Below are 23,111 nucleotides of genomic sequence, written 5' to 3'. Positions count from 1 at the left end.
GGAAAACAAGTGGTGGTGGTGGCGGAGGGGTGTTTAACAGTTCACAACGTCTTGCTCAAATTGGACCATTCTTGCCACTATTCGAATGCTGCGGGTCCTACAATTCCCAGGAAGAACACAAAGGGAAAAGAAGTTCCTTGTCCCGTGRTAAGCAACCACAGGGTTCACCATGGTCTCCTCCAAGAACTTCAGGCACATCTACGCCATGTGCACACGCAGCTCAGWCCCCAGGTGCGGCCGAGTGCGCTGCTCCCGCCCACGCGCGGCCCCCACTTGGCGTGCACTGCAAGGCCAGCGGGCCAGCACACGGCGCCCGCACCTCCAGTTCGGAGCCTGGGAAAGAGAGTCTCTGCCCTGCAAGGTCTGTGAAAGTCACCGTCTCTAGGGGAAGGGCAAAGCTTCCTACTGAAGTCAGCATGGGCACTGTGGGGACCCCACCGGGCCTGGTACCTCCTAGGGAGAAGTTTTATCTCTGTTACAGCCAAAATGCTCTCCCAGACCTGCTACTGGACTGAGCGGCCACGTCCAGCACCCATGTTGGAGAGAAGCTGCTGCTCGTCGCTGCTTTGCAGGTTCCTCCTGCCGGACCAGTCCCTCACTTGGGCCCTGCCATGGCAGGCCTCCATGCTCGCTGGGAATCACACACCGCGCACACCCGCACCGGGACACTCACTGTGAAACACCCTGCGCAGCTGCACCGCAGCGCAGAGAGGAAACCCTGCTGCTGCGCGCGGCTGCGCTCCTGACGAGGAGCCTGGCATTGTAAAGGAGAGCCTGACACCATCCTCAAGACTGATTTTTGGTGAAGTTTTAGCCTCACTAAGTTTTCACAGAAAGCTACAGAGACGAGCTGGGATAGAGCTATCTGAAACTCTCTTCTGCTGGCCACAGTGACAGATGAGGTGGCACGAGAGAGACAGTTGCATGGGAGCTACACAAAAATGAATGCGAGGAAAGGCTGCTCCAAGAGGTCAGGATCTTCCGTATGCTCCCCAGACCGCCGTATCGGCCGCTGCGTTTGATGTCCACCATCCCCTGCTCCCCATCTCAACCACTGTCGGCAAGGCGCTCGTCACATCGGGCTCCGGGCACGCAGGGCTCTGCGGCACTGCGCCCAAGGACCCGTTTCGCTCTGCGGGAGCATGAATGAGTCCTTGTGCTCCTGCTGGGGACACTGTGCTTGTAAGAAGCCCAAGTGACAAAACCACTATAGAAACAAGAGAAAACTTGACCACAGCGTATTTTCCAAGTTTCTGCCTGCCCAGCCAAACATTTGCAAAACCTTAGTTACATGCCCAGCTAAAAATTCCAGCTGCCCAAGAAATGCTGCATGATTTTAAGTGAGAAATTTGCCACGTGCCCGGCGAGGTATGAATGGCGCTCTTAGACAGACCCACTCAAAGGCCTGCAGAGCCTGGACAACATAACTTCCAAGCACTGCTGTCACAATCTCCCTCTTCAAATAAGAAAACACATTGCATTGTTTTCCTAAAAAGTAGCAAGTGAAGTGGTTAGTTAAGAAAAGCAGTCCTTCACTAAGCAGCCTGACAGCTCTGGGGAAAACAGAGCCTTTCACTTATGCAGCAGAAGACAGTGGCTCATCGTAGCCTGATAACTGCCAGCCTCCTGGCAGTTGCTGCCCTGCTTCACTGCAGGGCGCGAGGGCCCTTGTTCTAAAGACAACACGCACCAAGTGTTTACCAGGTAAAACAGACAAAAACCACTTGCCACAGATCTAGTAACTGTCTACGAGGTGAGAAAGTCTTTAAGAAACTGCCTCTTGTCCTTCCTGAGCTCTGAAAGAGGCAGCAAAGAGGTGCTGCTTTGTATAAACATCGTGCACAACTGGCCAGAAATAAGGCAATGACTTCACACATTAATTTATTTGCGGATACATCAAATCATTGGAAAGTYGCTCAGTGAGACAGGGAAGCTACCAGACACGTTTCTACTAGAGGGAGCGAAAAAATGCTTCGGTGTCATCGGTGCAAACGCACCAGGACCGCATTACCCTGCACGCAAACTCCTGCCCACGCTCCCACGTTGGCTCCCATGCGCCCCGCCATCAAAAAAGTGGTCACAGAATTGGCCTCGTTTCCTGTGCATTTCATACAAACTTAAACGTCCTCAAGTATGTTGTCAGGGAATATATTTTAAAGCTGGTCTGCTCACATCTGATCTCCTACCCTATGCTTTTAAGATATCAAATAGGCTTTACCCAATAAAGCACATTTTGTGCCTTGCAATCACATGGTCTCCAAAATCACGGGCAGGCTGACCCCGGCCGCCTGCGTTTGCTGCGTGCAGGCCCCTGATCCGCAGAGAAACAAGGGAAGAGCAGAGCACAGAGCCTGCCCTGCAGGAAAGGCTAAGGAGGAGAGGAATAATCCCCAAAACGAACACCAAAACAAAGCACACCCGCCCCTTGAAAAACTCCAGCGCTGCACGGATTGCTGTGGGCAGGCGGAGGCACCTGGGCGGGAACGGGGTGGGAAGGTGCCCCCGGCTGCCCAGAAAGCCCCTGCTCCCCAGACACCCGTGCGGGCACCTGTGATGGGCCACAGGAGCGCGCAGGCAACACCCGAAACGCCTTCAAGAAACACTGCGGGCCAGGCGCCAGCGCTGGAAGGAGCYGGCCCTTTGGAAGCGAGGCCTTTTTTAGCCAAACCGCCACGATTTTGTTTGAGTGACTCATGCGGACGGATTCTGGACAGAGGTTTAAAAACGGGATATTTTCTCTTCTGCTTTTAGGTTCACCTCTAGACATGTGAATGAGAAAGCAGCAATAGGAGTATTAGCCTGGATTTACATTCACTAGCAGGCTCTAAAGGAGGATCTGCTAAATTTGCAGAGCTTAGCTGAAGTTTCAAATGTATCAATGTGAAAATACAATTCTTCCTAACGGGGGGGGGGCTGGGCAGGGATCATAAAACTATAAAAAGATACTTTGTCCCCATGGACTGCGAGAAGCTAATCATTACCCACCCGTTTATAGAGCTTACCTGTTTATTACATTATTTTGATATCTTTCCTTCACAGGGGCCTCGTTCTTATTCCTACCATATGGATAACAAAAAAAAGGATTCAGTGCCTCGAGGCAAAATGTTTTTAAAGACAAAGCCATTTGCTGGATTAAAAACAAACTAACAATCCGACAAAGTGCATATAAATTTGGAGTTGACTACTGTTGGGCAGCTGGAATGGCACACATCTTCTGGACTTTTTTCTTATGGGTTTTGATGCATATGACAGTAATCTATGTACCCAACAGCAAAACGGAAAAGCTAAATTTAAAACACACTTTCAGACCATCTTTTTTTCCCCCAGCTTTTTTTTTTTTTTTTTTTTTTTTTTTWATWTTCTTTTCCAGGGCAGGAGGGGAGGGCGATGCTTGCACCAGTGTTTTGAAGTACTGCAAGTTCTTCTGCCTTTTAACAAAAATATGTAAACAAGGTGTATGACTGTAGGGTAATGTTCCAGTCACAAAGCATTCGAGAGCTGAAGCGAAGCTATTTAAAGAATGGAGTATTCAGTTCCTGAGGCCAGATGCTAGTATAAATATGAAACTATGTTCGCACTGCAGATTAAATTATTTTTAGTTTCTGCATTTGAACTGCCAAAATTATTTGGTTGATATGTGTACATATATATATATCAACCAGATATATATATAYACACATATATTCAGACACACACCATACCACAGAACTTAATGGGGCTCCATTTTCTTAGTTTCTGAGCAGAGGATTAAGAGGAGGAGCGGAAAAGGCCCTTTACAGCTATTTTCTCTGTGCAGCGAAACTCGAAGCGTGTTCTGACACACACTGTCACAAGCCAGGGTCATTCCAGGAACAGAAAAATTAAAAGTAGGACGGAGCTGAAACATTAGAGATTTTTGAAATAATTTTGACAGCACCTCATAATTCAGTTTTCATCCCACAAAGCTTTTAATCAGGGAATACTTGGTATGAATGAAAAGTGGAGTTTTAAAAYAACTGAGGAGGAAAACATATGTTATAACTGCGTTACACATTGTCCATTGGGTATGCCATGAGAGCTCATACAGACACAGCTAAGAATATCAAGTTAAAGCCACGAGTAATCAGCTAAACAAACAAATAATCAATAATCCCGTGACTCTGCAGTAGCAATAACCCTCTAGATCCAAGACAGGAAGACAATGGACCAAGGCGGGTGCAGTCAAAGCAAATAGGGTTTCAGCAACGCGCTCGGGGGGATCCAGCACCRGTGCCCTGGGAGCCCCCCGCGAGGCCGAGCAGACCCCGCAGCCGCCACCAGCCACGTCGCTGCTGCCTTTTCTGGTTTGGTTTTGGGGTCGCGCTGCCTTTGCCTTGTCAGCAGGCAAGGCTGGGAGGTCCAGGAGGCCCCTCGAGGGCTTGACACGTGCACAGCACACTGGAGCTCATGAGCCCTGCGAGAGAATGAGGGCACCAAGGAGACACCAAGCACCCGCCGAGCGGCGCAGCCCGGCGGCGGGGACAGCAGCGCAACCGCCGAGGGGCAACGCAGCATGCGCTGCAAGCGGGACGCGCTCTCGAGCACCACGTCACATCCCTCTCCATCAGGAGAGGACCTGGCACCGCGGCGGCGAAGCTCCTCCGGCAGGGAAGGCTGCCGCTCCCAGCCTTCCCCCGCTATTTAGAATACGCTTTTAAAATGCATTAGCCTGCACTTTAAGGAAGCCTAGGACCAGAACATCTGGGCTTCAGTTGTTTTGTTGCTCAGCAATAAGAAGTGAAAAAATGATGGAGCTGTGGATAAAGCAGTAGGGAACCCAGAAGCCACCTTGACATGCTATACCCATCCTTCCCACACCGGCTTCATTCCAAGAAGAACAGGGCACGAGGGAACCTGGAGAAGCACAAGAGGGAACCTTTCCCTTCTATTTTAATTACATTTTGGTTTTTGTGCTAGGATTCTTGGATTGCACAGCACATGGGGATCTATTCCACCCAGGACACACATGTCCAACTACTCCCAGCCCAAACGGGAATCACCAATGYCCTGCGAGAGCAGAATTGCCCCCTAAAACTGCAGGAGCGCAAACACAGCTGTAAATACATCGCGAGGTTCTGGTAACATTAGAAACCAGACTAGCATCTTTCTCATGGCTTATTATGATATCACCAAATCCCTTCTATGTATTTATAGCCTTGTAATTCACAATTATTCTGGGTCCATAAATGTTTCTGGCATCTGAATGTAGAACTGATACTATTATTTCACGTATTATGGTACTGTCCGCGAATGCTAAATTCATTCCAGCAGAGACTCCTGGAGTTCATTCATCAGATATTTTATGCTACTGTTCTTTTAATGATTCATTTATCCTTAGTAATATTTGTATTCTGAAGTGCGGCATCTCCAGCCGACAGCACAATGCTCTGCTGAATTATCTTTTTCTTTCACAGCATAACAAAGTGGAGCACAGTCAAATTGAAGATGGCCTTTAGTACACTGTCAGAACAATACTGCTTACCAAGCATATCCAAACACATTTCTCAAACCACATGTAATGCTTTGGCTGCCAACATGCTCATAAAGTCATTAACCAGCATCTTAAAATGAGGATGTGATACATATATTTAAATGTTTAGGAAAATCAAATGCTTGCTCTTCTACAAGCCTATTTTGAATTTCAGCTCCTACATGTATCAATTATGCAGCAGTGTGCAGATGTAAAAATTCACCTGGATTTTTCAGAAGCAGCTGAAATATACTCCTGTTAAAATAACGCATATTATCTATCTCTAACAGAGGCGTCCTTACGGCGTTAAGGATTTGTCCTTCACAATGCGACACAGCAATAGAGCCCCAAGCTGAAGGCTTATGGCATTGAGGATTTATTTTTACAAGCAAATTATTATTAGCAATAAAATTAAGGAGGAACTCACTTCACATGGTACAGATTTTACTCAATGAAGTAAATACAGGTTATGCCACAATGCCTGCAGCACAAACCTATTCAGTCGGTTACAATTCATGCTGCTGTTATGTGTTTTAAATCTGCCCTTTCCCTGTCGTTTCCCCTAAACTGCACTGCAGTTTATACATCTACATGTTTTGCTCCCTTTTCCAAATACCTGGAACCATGAGTAGTCTCATCCTGCAAGTAGCATCGAGCAAGCAAATAGAACAAGCACCAGCCTCCAGGTGAGGGGGAAGCAAGAGCTGGACTGAGATGCTTGGAGGAGCGGCGGGTGGCCAGGCACTCCAGGAGACAAGAGCTCTCCGGGCAGGGCAGCAACCAGCAAGCGAGCCCGGGAGCACTGGGGAAGGCGTAGGGTGCTGCCCAAGCTGAGTCAGCTTGTCTCCTTCTCCAGGCCGGGAGATCTGGCCCTGGCTTCTGTGGAGCCCGTGGGAGAGCCCCGAGCACCTCGGCACAGCAGCACCAGTCACGGCTTTAGCGCCTCGTGAGCGGGAAGGAAGGCGCTTCGCCCAGATCAACACCGCGCTCGAGGTCAAGGCCGACCACCAGACTCCAGGTTTGGAGCACGCTCACGACGCAGGAAAACATGCAGCTGGAGAAGGAGGAGGTGCTCTGGGCCCACCAGGCCATGGCGCAGTGCTCCAGCAGCGCTCAGTTTATCAGTGCTCTGGGCTGGCTACGTGGAAGGGCACAACACGGGAAAAAGGCACCGACAAGACACAAGAACCCACCAGCCTAGGGCAGCAAGCAGGGCACGAGGAGGAGGACACGGAACAGCGCAAGTTCCAGAGGAGTCCCCAGGGAGTGGGGCGGGCAGTGGCACCCTCGGGCCCCACAGCAGGACAGGCGACACAAGGCCCGGCCGCGCTGCACCGCCCGCACGCGTCTTCAGTTACTGCAACTGAACCTCGTGGTCAGTAAGAATTAAATGCAAGATCCAGCAGTGACTAGAAGGGAAAAAATCCTGGAGAGCAGACACATGTGGGTTATTACACTGCCTGGCAAGGTCAATCTCGGTGCTAAAAACAGACAAAAATAAAAAAAGTCGTCAAACATTTTTAAAGGCACACGGTCCCACAACAGCCACTTTTTACACTCCCTGCATTTTCTACCTGCTTTATTTTGCAATTATGCAGGCCACTCCCGCTCTAGTCAGAGGCTGCCACAAAACTCGTATTAATGGTGCAACCCACTGCAGCTTCAGCTTTAGAACAACTTGGGGCAAAAACCTCTGACTTCACCAGGCGCTAAAGTTTAACTCTTCCTCCTCTCCTACTCTGCAGCAGCGGTTGCTTCCCTCATGTTTCCTGAATCACAAYTGCAAATGGCTTCGCTCCACGCTGGCGACAAAGTGCCCTGTCATGCCAATGCATAATTGAAAGGGCTGACGCAGTGACAGCGCTGTCAGCGCGCAGAGAGGCCAGGGCAGCCCGCGCCTGCCGCAACGCCGCTGCCATCCTCACCCAGGGGCTATGGGTTTACATCTCCCGTTTCTCAGTGCACCACCTGCATTTCAAAGGACAGCACGGCCCTCTTCTCCATCCACAAAATGTCACCACTCCCATGCACCCGGCTACAGCATCAGCCAGCAAGAGCATCACCTTGCAGCCCTGGAGCCAATAAGCCTACGAGTATGTGTTATCTCACACCAAGTGGCCTGTAAGCACAAAGCAAACATTTGAAAAGCTTTATGAACTTTAAATTAAGTTTAAAAACAATAAAGGCTAGTGGAGAGGCTGCAGCAGGGCAGCCCAGCTGCAGAAGCGATGGCACCGCCAAGCTTGGAGCCCCAGTTGGTCCCACTGCCTGTGTGAGAGCTCCTGAGCTATCTGCCACCCTGAGCACGTTCAGCGCTGCAGGAACGGGGCAGCTGAACCAGAGGAAGATGCGAGGGCAGAAGAACCTTCAGGCTTGTGGCGTCTCTGGGCAGCAAGCTTGGGTCCCTTCCACAAGCACAGCATTGCCCAGCACATGCTAGGAGCTGTACATAGCCAGGAGGACACCAGGTGACACAACTCTTTCCCAGAGAGGGCACCTGCTCCAACTGGACTCTGTGCATCACCTTGGACAAATCCCGCAACAAAAGAGCTGTATCAATTCAGATGGCTAAACCTGAGCCAGAGAGGTTGCTTCTACCCATAGGAATAAAACAACATGGTGTGCACAGGGGCACAGAGTGGGGGAAATGGGATAATGGACACCTATGGAAGCTCTATCAAGATAAAAACAGCATTCAGCTCAGGCAACGGGCAGGAAGCAGCCAAAGAGAGAAGAGGGGCTCAAGGATTCAGCCACGGGCTACAGACAACAAGGAGGCACAGAAGTCATCATCACGAGTGGGGCCAGAGATGATTAGTTTTAGCAGTATTATACTTTGATTACATTGTAATCCGATAATCTGTATGGGGAGAAGAGAGGGCTGGGCCCGTGCTGCCRGGACGAGCCATCCTGGCGGGGCTCGGGCTGCCCAGGAAGCTCCGCCAAACAGCTCACAAGGAAGGATCAGGAAAAGCTGCTAGGAAGCCTCCTCAGGGCTGGCAAAATCCCCACTTAGGAGTAGTAACGGATTCCCCGGATTTTGGCAAGAAGGAGGATCTTCACCCCACGACCAGCACGGCCGGGGGCTCGTGACCTGCACAGACCCAGCCCAGGCCTGGCGAGCGCCCCAGCCCCGCAGCTCCCCTCCGTCTCTTCTCTCAATTTCAGCTCTGAGTCCTCTATCTTTTATTTCTTTTTCTAAAGACACATTTAGAGATGAAACCATTCATAACTGCCTATCCACAGACAGTTTGTGGCAGCATAATTGACAATGAGTCTGCTGCAAAAATGAAAATGCTGTTTTAATAACCTTGGCCTAAAATACATTCTGTTGTATGCCTCAAAGGGTTTCAATAAAAAGTCAACCTGTAGAGACATATTTTCTTGGCTTAAACAACAATCCAAAGCATATAAATGTAGTCCAACTATAATGACATATTTATAGGCCAATAAAGCTTACACTGCAGCTTTCATACTTCACTTAAAGGAAGTCTGTAAGAAGCAGTGTTATATAAAATAATTTGAATTTTTTTTCGAACTATAGCCCAAGGAATACAAATATGCAACTTTGCCATATTTAACTGATAGTGTTTACATTGCTTAGCTGCTAAAAATTCGTAAAATGAACTAATTCCTCATTTGGTGACTTCCAATCGGTTTACCAAATATGGGTATATACAAGTCATTTATTACAAAGAAAAATCCCCTAAATAATTCTAAAGACAAAAATAAATAACTAACGGCCTTAGTAGTGAATGATTTAATCAGACCAATTCTTCTGGAAAAACAGGTTCTCATGTTCATTATGAATAATACATTCCTGAACTCTATTTTTATATGCTGCATTGTTGTTGTTCTTTATTTTTCTCAACATTTGAAAGAAATACTCAGAAAGCTATAAATAGTCTTAAGACATTAACTGCTTACATTCAATATTGACATATTTCTAGAAAGGGACAAAATGTATAACATAAATATCTCAAGAGCCACAAAGAAATAATTTCTAAAAATCATTGCTCATGCTGAAATCCTGAAACATGCAAGAGAGAAAAAAAAAAAAAGAAAAAGGAAAAAAGCGCCACTGCTAGATCTTTTATTTAACAGAGTCCTAAGGAAAAGTTCTGCATAATTCACTAGTGATGAAAACAATGGGATTCTACAGAAATTCCAGTTTCTGCAGAAAAGAAAGAAAAAGGAGAAAAGGAAATGAAGGAATGAGAAGGAAAAAAAAAAGTAAGAAAAAAAAGAGAAAATAAAGAAAGGGAAGGAAAAGTTATGGGATGTGAATTAGGGTCAACTTGCAGCTGAGGCGGATGGTTTCCCTGGGCTGTGGCTCTGCAGGCGGCACCTCATTTTTGGCTGGGGCGCGGGCGGCGCACGGGCACCGGCCGCGCTCGCGGCGCCGCTTGGCAGGCGCCCGTGGCTCGGGCGGCCCCGCGCCCGGCACTCGTGTGTTTGATCACGCCCGTTCTCACGGCGCCGCATCCGCGGGCCTGTGTCAGCCACGCTTGCCTTTCGCCCCGGCCATTCCTCCCTTTGCCACTCCCCGACTGGGTGAAACTGATTTTGGAAAGTTTTCCTCAGCTTTCTGGTAGGGACCTAATTTTCTATTACCTTCTACAGCGTACTCCAAAGACATCTCTTAGGAAAATCTCCAATTTTATTTATTTTTATGGGACTTCTCTGTCATGCAAAAATACCTTTTCATAGGAAAAAAGCAGGGGGGAGGGCAGGAGTTCACCTTGCTCATCTRGACTTTTTCAAGACCTGCTTCAGAAACCTCCCCATCTCAGCAAGGGCTGAACAGGGGCACTGCTGGCAGAGGGCACACGTGTCCTGACCAGTGTGGGAGGAGACCTGCTCCCTTCAGACCCAGATCCATAGAAAAGGGGTCTCCTGTCCAGGCAACACAGCACCGGGGCAGCTCATCAGGCAGGAACTGAGTCAAGGCGGCACSTTAAGATCCTTAAGGCAAAAATCTTAAAAATTTTGCCTTCAAAATCTGCAAGGCAAAACCCAACTCAAGGCACCGCGCTCTCGCCCTGCTGCAGAGCTCCCCGCTGGTTAAACTCATGGTGGTTTAATCAGCTGAGCCGTGCCACAGCACCCCGTTGCAGCACCCCATTGCAGCACCCCGTTGCAGCACCGCACCGCAATGCCGCAGCACCGTGTTGCAGCACCACATCGCAGCACCACGCCACAGCACTGCACCGCAGCACCCATCGCAGCACTGCACCGCAACACCACAGCACCGCGTTGCAGCACCGCGTCGCAGCACCGCACCGCGCATCACGGCCCTCGCCTACGGCTCAAGAGACGGCAAGGCCCTGCGAGTGGCACCGGCTTTCACCGACCACCTTCAACAGGAGCAGTAAATCGTCTTCAACTGGTGGGCCTTAGCCCTGGATCCCAACACCGAGACAAATGCCACCGTTCACAAGTGACCATCAAGGCACAACCAAGCAGGGCTGCATCCATGAGCAACAAAAACCTCTTAGTTCTTACGACTTAGTTCCAGATACCAGAAGCAAAATATGCTCAACTTTTTGAGGTGTTTTAAGTAATGAGAAATCACTTTAGTATTAGATTTAAGGCATTTCTTTGATAGCCTTTCACAGGCTAGACCAGATGTCTGTAACAACATGAATAGCCTGCTCTAGGTCTTCTTGAACCCTTGGTTTCATCCCCACCAACCAGCCATGGTGAACAAATGGGCAATCAGAATCAAGCACTATTCAAAATACTCTTTATACTGAGGGGGAAAAAAAAAAAAAAAAGGCAAACAAAGAATGCCAGATTCTCTGACTGAAAATGAGCAACACCAGATTGTGGGTTATCGAAATTATAGCATATAGTTTAGATTCCATAAGTATTTCGGTATAACCCCTATTTTCAAAGGCTTAACATGCAAGTATAAGCTTTATGCATCAAAATAATTTTCTTTGGCTCCTATGGTAGATAATAGCAATTTCATAACTTACCACAAGAGGTTTTTTGTTTGTCAAAGACAAAAACAAGAAAACATTAATAGACAAAAGTTCTGTCTGAAAAACATTACGATTCTTTTGACACAACAAACAAATGCAAAGAAATGTAGCGTGGAAAGGAGATGCCAGGGCAATAGCAGAGAAAATTACTGCATGTAATTATGAACCAGAAGAAACCACACAGAAAAGCAGAGGAAAAGAGGATGCATTACATGAGTTGTTCTTTCATTTCCTGGAGATGTAAAAAAAAATAATATCAGTTTACAATTGTGTTTTAATCTTCCAACCTGTGCACCTAGTGGCAAGAGGTGAGATAGATAAAATCACCTCCCTGTTTGGTAAGATCAGACAACGCGTTAGATGCAGAAGACAAATGTCCCAGGGCGCGGGGAGGCTCAGTGTGGCTCGGCTGCGGCGCCAGCGCAGTYGTGCCATTCGCAAGGCCAAGCCTGGCCCTGTGGCTCTAGCTCACACAGGTACAACACACGCATCAGCCTTAACTTCCAATTCCTTACCTTTCAACACCYTACGTCCCACACGCGATGCTCTTTCAAACATTTTTTTAAAGTTTGGTAGAACAGAGGAACGTCACTGGCACACGCTTCAGAGTGCTGTCCCTGACAGCGCTGATGCACCCAAGACCCTAARCCAGCGAACCAGCTATCAGCAGAAGACACCCCTTTCCCTGGACCTCAGGTCCCACCGCCGATTTTGCTAGAGGCAGCCATGAGGCACGAGAGCAGCCCAAAAGCCACAATCACCACTACCGCRGCTGTGCTCACGCTGCCCCTCACGCCGGCCGTCTGCGTCCCCAGCTCACCTCACAAGGGCAGTCAGGGCCTGGGAGCCATCTCCAGCCTTACCTCAGAGGGCTCCCCACGTCCCCATCCACGTGGGGCTCCCTACGCACAGCATCAATCTCTCCAGCCGCCCTGTCCTATGTCACTGCCATGAAATGCCACCCATCCACGACAAGGCGGCAGCTGGGCCACCCCACAGCCCGCCACACCACTGCTGCCTCCCTGGAGTCAGAGAGCAGTGGGGCACCCACTGAGCGCCTCCAGAGCGCAGCACTGACAGCTCACAAGAAACCCCCCAGGCGGAAACCTGAGGAAACCACGGGTATCCCCCCAGCACCGCCTCGAGGTGGGACACGCACCGTGACCATGACCGGCGCAACCGGGCTCCTCCGCCGCTGACCCCCGTCTGAACACCGCCCTGATGCCAGGAGCACTCACCGAGGTCGGCCTTCTCCTTCAGGATGTCTTTGAAGTTCAAGCCGCTGTTGAGCGTGGACTGGCGGTACCGGGCCAGGGCTTCCCTGTGGCCGCTCCGCGCCGCCTCGGCCGGAGGCACCGGCACAGCCCGGAAGCCGCATCGCCACTTGGAGAAGTCGGACTGCGCCCATCTTGCCAGGTCTTCCAGCTTCACAGTCACCTTCTCCGACACGGCGATAACTTCATCCTGCGAGGAGTGGCCAAGACAGGGAGACAACAGGTCACGGGGGTCCCATCACGAGCTGCCGCGGACACTGGCGCACGGCTTCTGCCACGGGGCCCAAGGCCGGGCTCGGAGAGCCCTGCAAAACACCGCTGCCAAATCGCTTTCTGCATAACCCAAAGGCCTCTGGGGAAAGTTTGTTTTTTAGGTGCAATTAGCTGCAAATGTAGAAATTCATGGCTGGATGACTAATGGTTATAGCTAGTCTCGAAATAAATGGCCTAAGTAAATCTTTGATTCTTGGAACTCTGACTCACCAGAAAATTCCTGCCTTTATGGTACATTTTCCCTTGGCTTATTCGCAAATATTGAATTTAACTTTTGTCCTAAAAATTAAATAAAACTGTGATGTAATCCCAAAAGAAATACTACATAAATGTTATGTGCTTCCCACCAAAAGAAACTTGCACGTTCTCATGTTTCTTAAAACCTTTTTTGAGATCAGAAGAGAACTGTAATTTTTTCCCCCCCTCTTAAACAGACATTCTAAGAAAAGCACTTACACTTGGTTTAGCCTCCAGAACATATACTTGAATTAAACAGCTCTAATTGCTGAATTTTATCCTTCCAGGAAACAATCAACTCCTCTCAGTCATGATGAATAAGCAGAATGTTTTATAGACGACTATAGTAAGCGGGGGCTCGAGAAAGCCTCAAAAAATAAACAAACAAACAGGCGCACGTATCCAGCAAGATACACTCCAGATATTTTAGTTAACATAGCAGGAATGATTTATGTTGTAATGAGAGCTGGCTGCACACCACACCTTGCACACCACACATTGCTAGCACTAAATAAGATTACTGGTTCTCGAAATAAATAAAGCAGCGTCCAATTTTTCTCTCAAACAAAACACAAGTATTTGCTAAGGAGAGAGAAATTCTTTGAGTTATCAAACAAAGAGAAAGGCACGAGTGATTCTCTCGTCCCCCCCCCCCTTTTTTTTCCACACCAAACACATTCCTCAGGAAATAAAATACTGCTCAGTGGAGAGAGAAGGGGGGGGGGAAGCTTTATTGAGGTGAGTTACTCACAATACAGAACCTGGAGTACCACTGGTAAAAATRAATAAGTAAGTCCAGCAGATCTGCTATTCCACTCGGCCTCACACAACGCGGGAAGGCTCTGTAAGCGGCCACCTTCGCGACACGGGGTGCACCAGCAGGTACTGGTGAGGGGTGGGAGGCAGGCGTAGGCGCCGGGCAGGCCCCCTCCCTGCCCACCGGCACCGGCCACGTTTTGCACCTCTGCCCGTGCCAAACGTCAAGACTTTGTAAACAAGCTGGGGTGCTACAAAGTGCAACCTCAGTGGAGGGTTTCACCCAATTTCACTACACCAGCCACTCAAAATAAAAAAGCTGCAGCTGCTATGCATTTTATAGACATTACATGGCGATTATTAAATGTCAGAACGGAAAAGAAATATGTATTTCCAGCCTGCCTGAAGACAGTCTCGGTAGCTTCTGTGGGAAGTCTTCCTTTAGGATGTTGGATTCCATCACCAAGCACTACACACTTTCTAACATTCGACTCCAGAGAACTGATTTAGCAGCATTTTAATAAAAATCTGACTTGGAAATCAGATGTATTTTTGGTTAAAATATTCTCTTCCAAATAGCTCTTACGATCAAATGATTACGATTTCAATTGCTAGTTTCTTCACATCCTTTCCAAGAACCGGTATGACTAATTTTGGCTGCCATACAAAGCAAGCCGAGCAGACAATTTATTAACCAAAGAAAAGTACAATCACTATTACATCATCAGTGAATAAACTTGTTTTCGAGAATACAACCTTCACACACACGCACACAATGTATGCATAAAAAAAAGAAAAAGAAAAAAGAAAAAAAAACAAAAGAAAAAGAAAAAAAAGAAAAAAAAGAAAAAAAAAAAGAAATGTCACTTAAACAAGGGTGAGTCAATGTGGTTCAATCCTGGTGTATCTGTCCCAGGCTGCAGCAGGCTCCTGGCCACACGTGGCGTGCCAGGGTCTCCGGTCACCCCACGTTTCACCTCATGGGGCTGAGACACCAAAGCTTTTTATGGTCATTTTAATGCCTGGCAATTAACCAAAACGCAAACACTCAGACTGAGTTTTAAAATAATAGGCTCAAGGCACTGGGTCCAATGGTGGTTTTGACTAGACAAAAAATATCTGGTGAAGGGCGAAAGAGTGGTGTGCCTTGGCCTGCTATTTTTTTCTAACTACTTGCTCAGCTTCTGACTGTTCTGCATGAACACACATCCCCTTAACGTGCCATTAGTGATCACTGCAGTTTTACAACGGAAATACATCTGAACTTATTTTTAGCTAGAAAAATGGAAAAATGATCCTATATGTTTCACAGTCTCCTCCCCAGGCTGGGACAAGCTGATGCAGCACATCCCAAACGTGCCAGGAGCATCACAACCACATTTGTGCAGCTAACAGGGCAACAAAACAGCTCTGAAGAAGAAACCAACATCTTCCTCTGCTTGAACAATCTCTTTGTAAACACGGATGTATAATTTAGGTCTGTTTTCTCTCACTGTTACTGTTTTAAATGCTATCCATTTTAGGCCCAATTTAAAGATCAGTGGCCTCAGACTCCATCCAACGCAAACTTCCCTCACTGACCTTCCCTATGCAGTGGCAGCTGCAGGTCACACTGGGATTTCCTCTGCACAAGATGGGCACCAGCTCCTCCAAACTGTCTCGCAATACCTGTCCCACAAGCAAGGCCTAGGACTTTTCACCATCTCAAAGTGACTTTTCCAGATCTGGAATTTGCTTGCTTTCTGCCCACCATTTATTTAGGGCTTTTTGCCCATCTCTTTATGTAACCTTCCCAAGCACCACAATTGGACCCAAATCAGAAGTTGCATCTTTTCTTTGGGAAGGGGATGAGAAAATGGTCCAGGAAAAAGGGTTGTCTCCTTTCTGGAGACAACCAGAGTGGAAATGTAGAAGTCTGCAGAAACCCCAGGGCATGTGGGGGGTCAACAGAACTTGGCTGAGTTGAATAGTCCTCTTACAAAATCCACTAATCAAAGAATCTGTACCCAGCAGACCCCCTCGCCCACGCGGTATGAGCCGCTGTGCACCCATCCCCTGCGCCCTCCCGCTCCCCGAGAAACCCCTTTGACAAGACGACAGAGAAATGCAGATGTCAAGTAAATAAAAACCAGGTACGCAGTGACACATGACTAACAAACCTTTAGAAGATTAAAGCAATCTGCTGTATACCCTTCATGTCATTCATAATTATATCTCTGTGTAAACATGAAAAGCCACCCACGTTGCCTACAGTGTATGCATACACACACACATATATATTTGCATACACACACACACACACACACACAAATCAACTCATGCTGTATTAGCCTTGCTCTAAAGCAATAGGTTTATGAAGTCTCCATTGCATGGGAAGTCTTTAATGAATGCAGCACTTGCAGTCTCTCAATTTCTTCCCACTGCAACCAGGGGAGCTTTGCACGGGAGAGCAGCAGATGCCGATTCCGGCCTGCTCAGGAGGGCAGCTGCCCCCGGCTGCCCCTTTAAGGGCACAGAGGGACCCACGGGAACGCTCTTCCCCTCACAGAGTTGTCCAAATCTTGAAATAAATGCTGGCTATAAAAAGAAGAGCTTTTTCTTCTGTTTCTATAAAAGTGGATATCTAGTCAGCCTGTAATTTTAGCACATCTCGCCAGACTCCTGAGCAAAGTAAAATACTTTCACCTATCACGGAGGCAATGGGGAGACAGTTGACAAAAGACTGTGATACAAACTGCTGTTCTCCCTCTCCTTTTCTTTCCAAGGACGACAGATTTGCATTTTCAGAGAAGTCCAGGGAAAAAGGGACAGTACCTTCTTGAGAGCCGTTATGCTTAAATATTATGTCACTGTTGTCTAAGCAACCATCACAGGCTGGTGAAAGCACAAAACGTTATATTGCCTGACTCAGCAGATGGTGGAAATACTTACATTCATGGAAAGAGGTCAGGTAGTTAGCAGAGTTTAAAGCAGATAATTGTTTTTTAAAAGAAATATGAAGTCTTTAGAGCAGAGAGTCACAGGGCACCCGGGGCGGCAGCACGTCTTGCTTCCCCGGCACCRCGCACATCGCGGCGTCTCACTGCCTGCCAATAACCGGGGGAGATTTATATTTCGGAGAGGCAAGGCAGCCTCAGAAGAATCACAGTGACTGAGATAGCTCGAAATTTTGATGTGCTGCGAATGTTTTCACTGCAGTGCTTCCAGAGGTCATTTGAGGAATTTGGGAGGGCAGGAGCAAGGCGAACACCTGCTTGGCCATCTCCTACCATCAAATGTAAGTCCCAGAGAGAAATGGGGGATGTCCTGTAGAAATTCTTGCTGATAATTACAGGAGACACCGCGTGCCATTTATCCGATCAGTATAATTTGCATGAGAAAACGTCTTCAGCCTTTTACTGAAATCTTTAGCGCACCAGATAGCTGCGGACGCATATTTTACAACCTAGTACATTGCTGATGAAAACACATTCATCCACAGGAGAAAGAAAATACAATTCAACTCGTATGAACTACATTCACCGGGGATAATAGAACTGTATATTTCATTTGGACRTAAAGGCTTCTGTTATTCTGGTGGGCTGTTTGGGCTGTGGGTTTTTTTTTCCCCTCCATCCTTCGTATGCTTTAGTGTTCTGTCATTTGGGCAAAAAGGAGGTTCCTGTAATGGGCGCAACAACGCGGCTCTTGCCTCGCGAGCCCAGCTCCGTATTCGAGGCCCCACTTGSAGGGGCAGGTCGCGCTGCAGGGAAAGGGAGGAGGGGCTTCCTGGAAACGTTCCCGCTCAGGAAAAGCCAMACTGGATTTGGGAAGAAAGGCGCATGCACCTCTCGCACAGGCGCAAGCACCTCTGCCCGCACGTGACGGCCGCTGCACTCAGAGCAAGGCACCAGTCTGTAGCCCATCCGGGTCCCATCTCCGTCACACGGCTACTTCCAAGGGCTCTGAGACRCTAGCATGTCCACATGAGGCTCTGGGCACCAGCAGAAACCTGAACTCAGGCTTGGTGACTGTGGAGCAGTGGGACACGCTGGGATCACAGCTGAGCTGACAGACCTGGCTGCGCCATGGGCGAGGTCTGGCTGCTGCACGTGCCCTGTTCAGTCTCCCCATGGGTATGGAGACACGGACGTGGCAACTGGGAGATGCAAGTGGCTTCAGGGACCACCAATCTGCACATGAGCACACGTGAGAAAGAGGTTCAAAAATGAGGATGGAGCAGCCCAGGAATTCCTCRGGTGCTCGGGAGGACTGTGCCGAGGCCAAGGCAGAGCCCCTCGGCGCTGTCCTTCAGGATGTGCTGCCAAGGGTCGTACCGATCCCGAGACATACGCCCAGGTGACAGGTGCTGCGCCACCCCCCCAGTCCAGCCCAGTCGTATGCGCCCACTGGGAACCTGCGCTGATGGACAGGGCTGAGGCCCAACACGTTCACCAGATCTACCAGGGTCCTGGCCAAGCCCAGGGCACAGTAACSGCAAGAACCGCAAGGATGGCGTCTACTGCCATAAGGTTTTCACTCTCCTTCGTGTTAATAAACCTCCTCTTCCTCTTGACTCAGTATTTCCAGAGCGCTGCACACTCAGTGCCTGGGGCAAGGCAGCACAAGGTTTTCGTGGGCTACTTTGTGGGCTCCTGGTTAAACCCATTCTAGAAGTGGGGTGGAGATGGGGTGCTTGGAGGGATGGATGCAAGCAGCCAGATTTCACATTTCTACCACGAGCCTCCTTCTTCATTTTCCCCCCCCTCTCCTCCCGTTGCTGAACAGAGGTTCAAATTGAATTTATATCTGTCACTGCAGATAGAAGTTCTGACCGAGGAGAAAATAGGCTTCAGTCAAAATGCTTTCCCATCAGATGGCTCACAGATCTCAAAGAGTTGTTTTAGTTCAGGCAAGTTGACAAGCAATTCGTTCCTAATTTTGCCTACTACAGTTACAGTATGAAGAGCTTTCCTTGTGGATTACATAATTATATTTTTTCTTAACAAGGAGTACGTTGCATTAGCAGGTTTAAATTATGCAAGCTTATTCTTTTGTCTTTTGTTAATATTATGTTCTATTGTGCTGGTAAAACAATATGTGCTTTAATTAGCAAATATCTGTAAATAATTTACTTGCTTTTCATACTCGAGAACAATGGAGCCAATTCTCGTGTACGCACACGGAGCAGGGCTTGCCAGGCCCTCGCCAGCCTCCCCCGTGCGCCCGCGCCACGGCCCACGCAGAAACCCACAGTTCTGGCCCCTGGGAGCCCCCCAAAACTGAGACCACAGCTTGCAAAGACAGACTTAAAAACACCTAGGAAAGGAAAACAAACTCTCTCATTATCTGTTAGCCTGGCACCTTTGCGCAGAAACATGGATGCCTGCCAAGCACTAAGGTCATTGGACTGATGCCATAAAATGCCCATGTTGGTCCRAGCTGCTGTCTGCGCTGCAGCTACGGGATAAAAAGCCCTACGCAACAGGACGCGGCGAATCCCGGGAGCGCCCGGGCTCGGCAGGGTTAACCCCGGGTGCGAACCCACCCCGCGCCCGCGCAAACACGCGCGCGCACACACACAAAGAAGAAAGCTCTTAAATCAGGAGTGGATGACTGTTCGGAGACTTAAGGCATTGTTATTTTGAATGCGAATGAAAGGGCCAGAACAAGCATTGCAAGAATATTTCAATTATGTATTTCCCAGAACTACATCTCTGAGCAACTAATGCAAATATTGCTCCCACAACAGCAGAAGTTCTTCCTGAATAAAAGCATATAAGGGCTTGAATCAGAACATACTTTCTATATCGCATGCATATTGTTTGAATATTATTAAAAATGCAAAATCTATGTGTGTGTTACTCTCCTGAGCAATACAGTAATTATGATTAAGGGACAAGCAGCATAAAAAGAGCCAATTTATCTTACTTGTGCATAGGAATACTATTGTGTAACTAAGCAACTAAAGACAAAATATAGTCTAATTAATTCACTCCTATGCTTATTTAAAAGACACAATTAGAACATTTTTATTTTCCAGCCTGCACAGTATCTCAACATGCTGGAGGGTGTACCATGTGAGGCCTATTATTCTCCAAAGACAAGAGTTTAATGTTTAGTGCCACTGATCAGACTGGGAACAGCAACTCTGGGGAGCAGTGGGTGTATTTTGCAGTCTGAGAGCATTGGGAAACGCAGGCAAAAGGGAAAAGGAAAAAATAAATTAAGGTTTTTTTTTTTTTTTTTTTAAGAGAATCTCCCATAAATGCCCAGAGATGCCAGAGTGCTGGCTAATGGCAAGCAACATGTGGCTTCTCCGAGTAATATCATTGCCCTCTCCTTCCTTTGCCAGCATATGCTCCTGGTGGTGAGAGAGATAAAAATATACAGCGTGGATATGCAATTACCAAAACCATGCTATTTTATGACAAATGTCATTTCGCTAACGCTGCTATTACAGTGCACCTGATTTCCAAAGCTGAATTAATTTGAGCTAGTGTACATTGGAGATTGATGCTATTAGCATGATTTTTAAAGCACCCTTTAACAATCATCATCTGTGTGCTTGAAACKTGTTGCCGCTACCGATGCCGACGGGTGCCAGCAAGGGAGATGCGCCACGCACTGCAGGCTCCAGCTCTCCACCCAGATGGGGAATCAGAGCCCTGTCACTGGGCAAAGGGAGCAGGAAGGTCTTGGGCAGGGCCCAAGGGGCAACAAACCACCACCCTGGTGCTCGGGGAAGATGGGCAGAGCTCACCTGCTTGGGGAGACCCCAAGACAGGTGAGACCGCTGTGAGCAGCCACAAGAGCTGCCACATTCCCAAACTTTCTGGAAGAATCTCTTCCGCAATTATAAATGACACACGTTTATAGTTAGTGCGACTTGTTCTTGTTTTTTTTTTTTTTTTTTTTTATTTTTCCTCTCCAAATTAGCTGGAAAATGCGAACTAGTGCTAAGAAAGTAATTACAGGAAACTGGCTCTCTCCTCTCCCCTGCGTGAGCAATGCTTACTCAAGCAGAGGGCTTGCATGAGTAAGGGTTATTTGCAAGGCGCAGGGCGTTGCATCAGACCCACGCGCTTCGGTACCACAGAGGAAGCCAACAGGAATTCGTAGTAAACCTGGGTTCTGGTGAATGAGCAGAGGGCCAATGGTGGCTGAGGGGCCAGGTGGAGCCAGTGGAGGTCCCGCCACCCAAACAAACCAGCCTAGGGATCACTGGGACACGATTCAAACATCATCTCTCAAGCACCAGTTTTGACATGCGTTATRTCAGTCCAATGAATGCAGCCCAGGCACCCGTTTTTTCAAAGAGGTAGCAAAGTTKTCAGCGACATGCAGCTAAACTCACATGCAAAGGCCTCGCCGCCCTCCCCAGCGCGAAGCTTTGGGCAACCCGGACCRGTCCCCACACAGAGCCGTGGACTGCGCCAGAGCCCGGCTGTGCAGCGGCACCCAGTTCCAGCAGCGTACAGCATTATGCTGCCATGGGCAGGATGATGCATCCCACTCACTATAAAAAGACTCATATTTACACTCATGGCTGATTAGCACAAACATTTGGCAATCAGATCAAACATCCCAATCAGACGTTTCCTGAGCASCAGAGTCTCTGCATCCCATGTCAGCCGTTTTCCCTCTGAGCGGCTGAAGCAGAACAGTCTCGTTGGGTCACTGCTGCTATTCCAAAAAATTGTTTAAAAGATAAAAATGACAAAATCCCCACAAAGGAGCTGATGCCACGGAGCCAATGACAGCGAAGGCGCCTGCAGAGACGACGTATCCCCCTCGCCATCGCCCCCCGCTCATTCATGCCTCAGGGTCCTTGCAGCCGGCTGTCCCGTGTGAAGCCCCATCCCGCCCCACTCCCCAGTGCCGCTCCTGGAAAGCGGCAGCGGAGCCCCGGGGAGCGAGCGCGGGCGCGATTCCCGGTGGGAGCACCGTGCAGCCCTCCCTAGGTCCAGCTCTGAGCGCCGGACTGGGGCTCCYGGCCAGCCGAGCATCCCTCAGTGCCGCGCGGCTAACGACTGACTGACTGGGGCCAGAGGGGAAATGACATCAGCGGGGTGTAAAACCCAACTGCTTGAGCAAACTTTTTACCTGCTCTAACGTTTGCCAGGACGATGTCGGTGCGGTACGGCGCCCATTTGCATAATTTCCAGGCGTGCCGTAGCCGAAACACGCCCGGCGCGGGCGGCGACGCGGGACGCCCAGCGCGGCGCACAAGCCGCGCAGCCGGCAGCGCCCGCATCCCGCTGGTGCGGGAAGGCGCCCGGCAGTGCCGTGCTCCCTGCAGCGGCAGCCTTAATTCCCTCCGACGCTCCTCATGCRGTAGCGCGAGCCCATCATTAAGGCGCATTAAAATGATTTGTGTCCCTTCCCCCCAAACATCTTTCATTTCGCACACGCACACACGCCGGTTTAGCCGGTCCCTGGCATCGGAGCATCCCCAGCTCTCCCGTGGCTCCCGAGCAGTGCAGCACCCCCAGCACGGGCTGCCCTCACAAGGCCCCCGAAGCCGCAGGCGGCCCCTGCCCCACGCTGTGGGGTTTGAGGGGTCCGCCTCACCCCCCTCAGGGCAGGCGGGGGGCGCGGGGCAGGCCGGGGCGCAGCACGTGYGGGGCGCTGCCCTACCTGTCATCTACCTCTTCACTCCGCAGCGGGCCCGCCAGCTGCGCGGCTCTTGATCCCCCCCCAGCCTCCATTTCGTAATATCCGCCCCGCTTAAGCGCACCGAGSAGCATTTATAAATAAATCAACAAATAAATGAACGCAAGCCCGCAGAGTAGCGGATCGCAGCGATGCAGCCGGCGGCTGCCCAACGCGGGGCGCGCGGTGCTGCGCGGGGAGCGCAGGGCACCGAGAGAGGTGGCGGCTCGCGCAGGTGCGCGGGGCGGGGGGCGCGGAAGGCACCGGCGCGCGCGGAGCTCCCACCTCGCCGTGGTCGCTGGTCCTGCCCTGCGGGGTGTCCTCGGGGAGGAAGTAAAGTTTGGAGCTGGASAGAAGTTGGCGGCTGGTGCGCTCCTCCCAGAGCAGCTGCAGCTCGGCGATGCAGGCGGGCTGCTCCGCGCCGCTCCGCACGAAGAAGAAGTCGCCGAGGGCCAGGACGCG

General features: G+C 49.4%; 1 protein-coding gene across 1 annotated transcript in view; it reads right to left on the bottom strand.

Moving 5' to 3' along the window:
- ARID5B (AT-rich interaction domain 5B) overlaps positions 1 to 23,105 on the bottom strand; it is a 97,671-nt gene extending 74,566 nt beyond the window's left edge. Inside the window, exons 1-2 of the mRNA XM_026043049.1 lie at positions 22,935 to 23,105; positions 12,714 to 12,939 (exon numbers count right to left, since the gene is read on the bottom strand). The gene's annotated coding sequence lies outside the window, so the exon portion shown is untranslated. The remainder of the gene's footprint in view (positions 1 to 12,713; positions 12,940 to 22,934) is intronic.
- Between the last annotated feature and the right edge of the window lie 6 nt (positions 23,106 to 23,111).

Source organism: Nothoprocta perdicaria, unplaced genomic scaffold, assembly GCF_003342845.1.
Source record: "Nothoprocta perdicaria isolate Ctin4 unplaced genomic scaffold, notPer1 scaffold_32, whole genome shotgun sequence".
Taxonomy (NCBI): domain Eukaryota; kingdom Metazoa; phylum Chordata; class Aves; order Tinamiformes; family Tinamidae; genus Nothoprocta; species Nothoprocta perdicaria.
The sequence above is the reverse complement of the archived record's forward strand: the minus strand, read 5'-3'. Positions and strand labels throughout refer to the sequence as shown.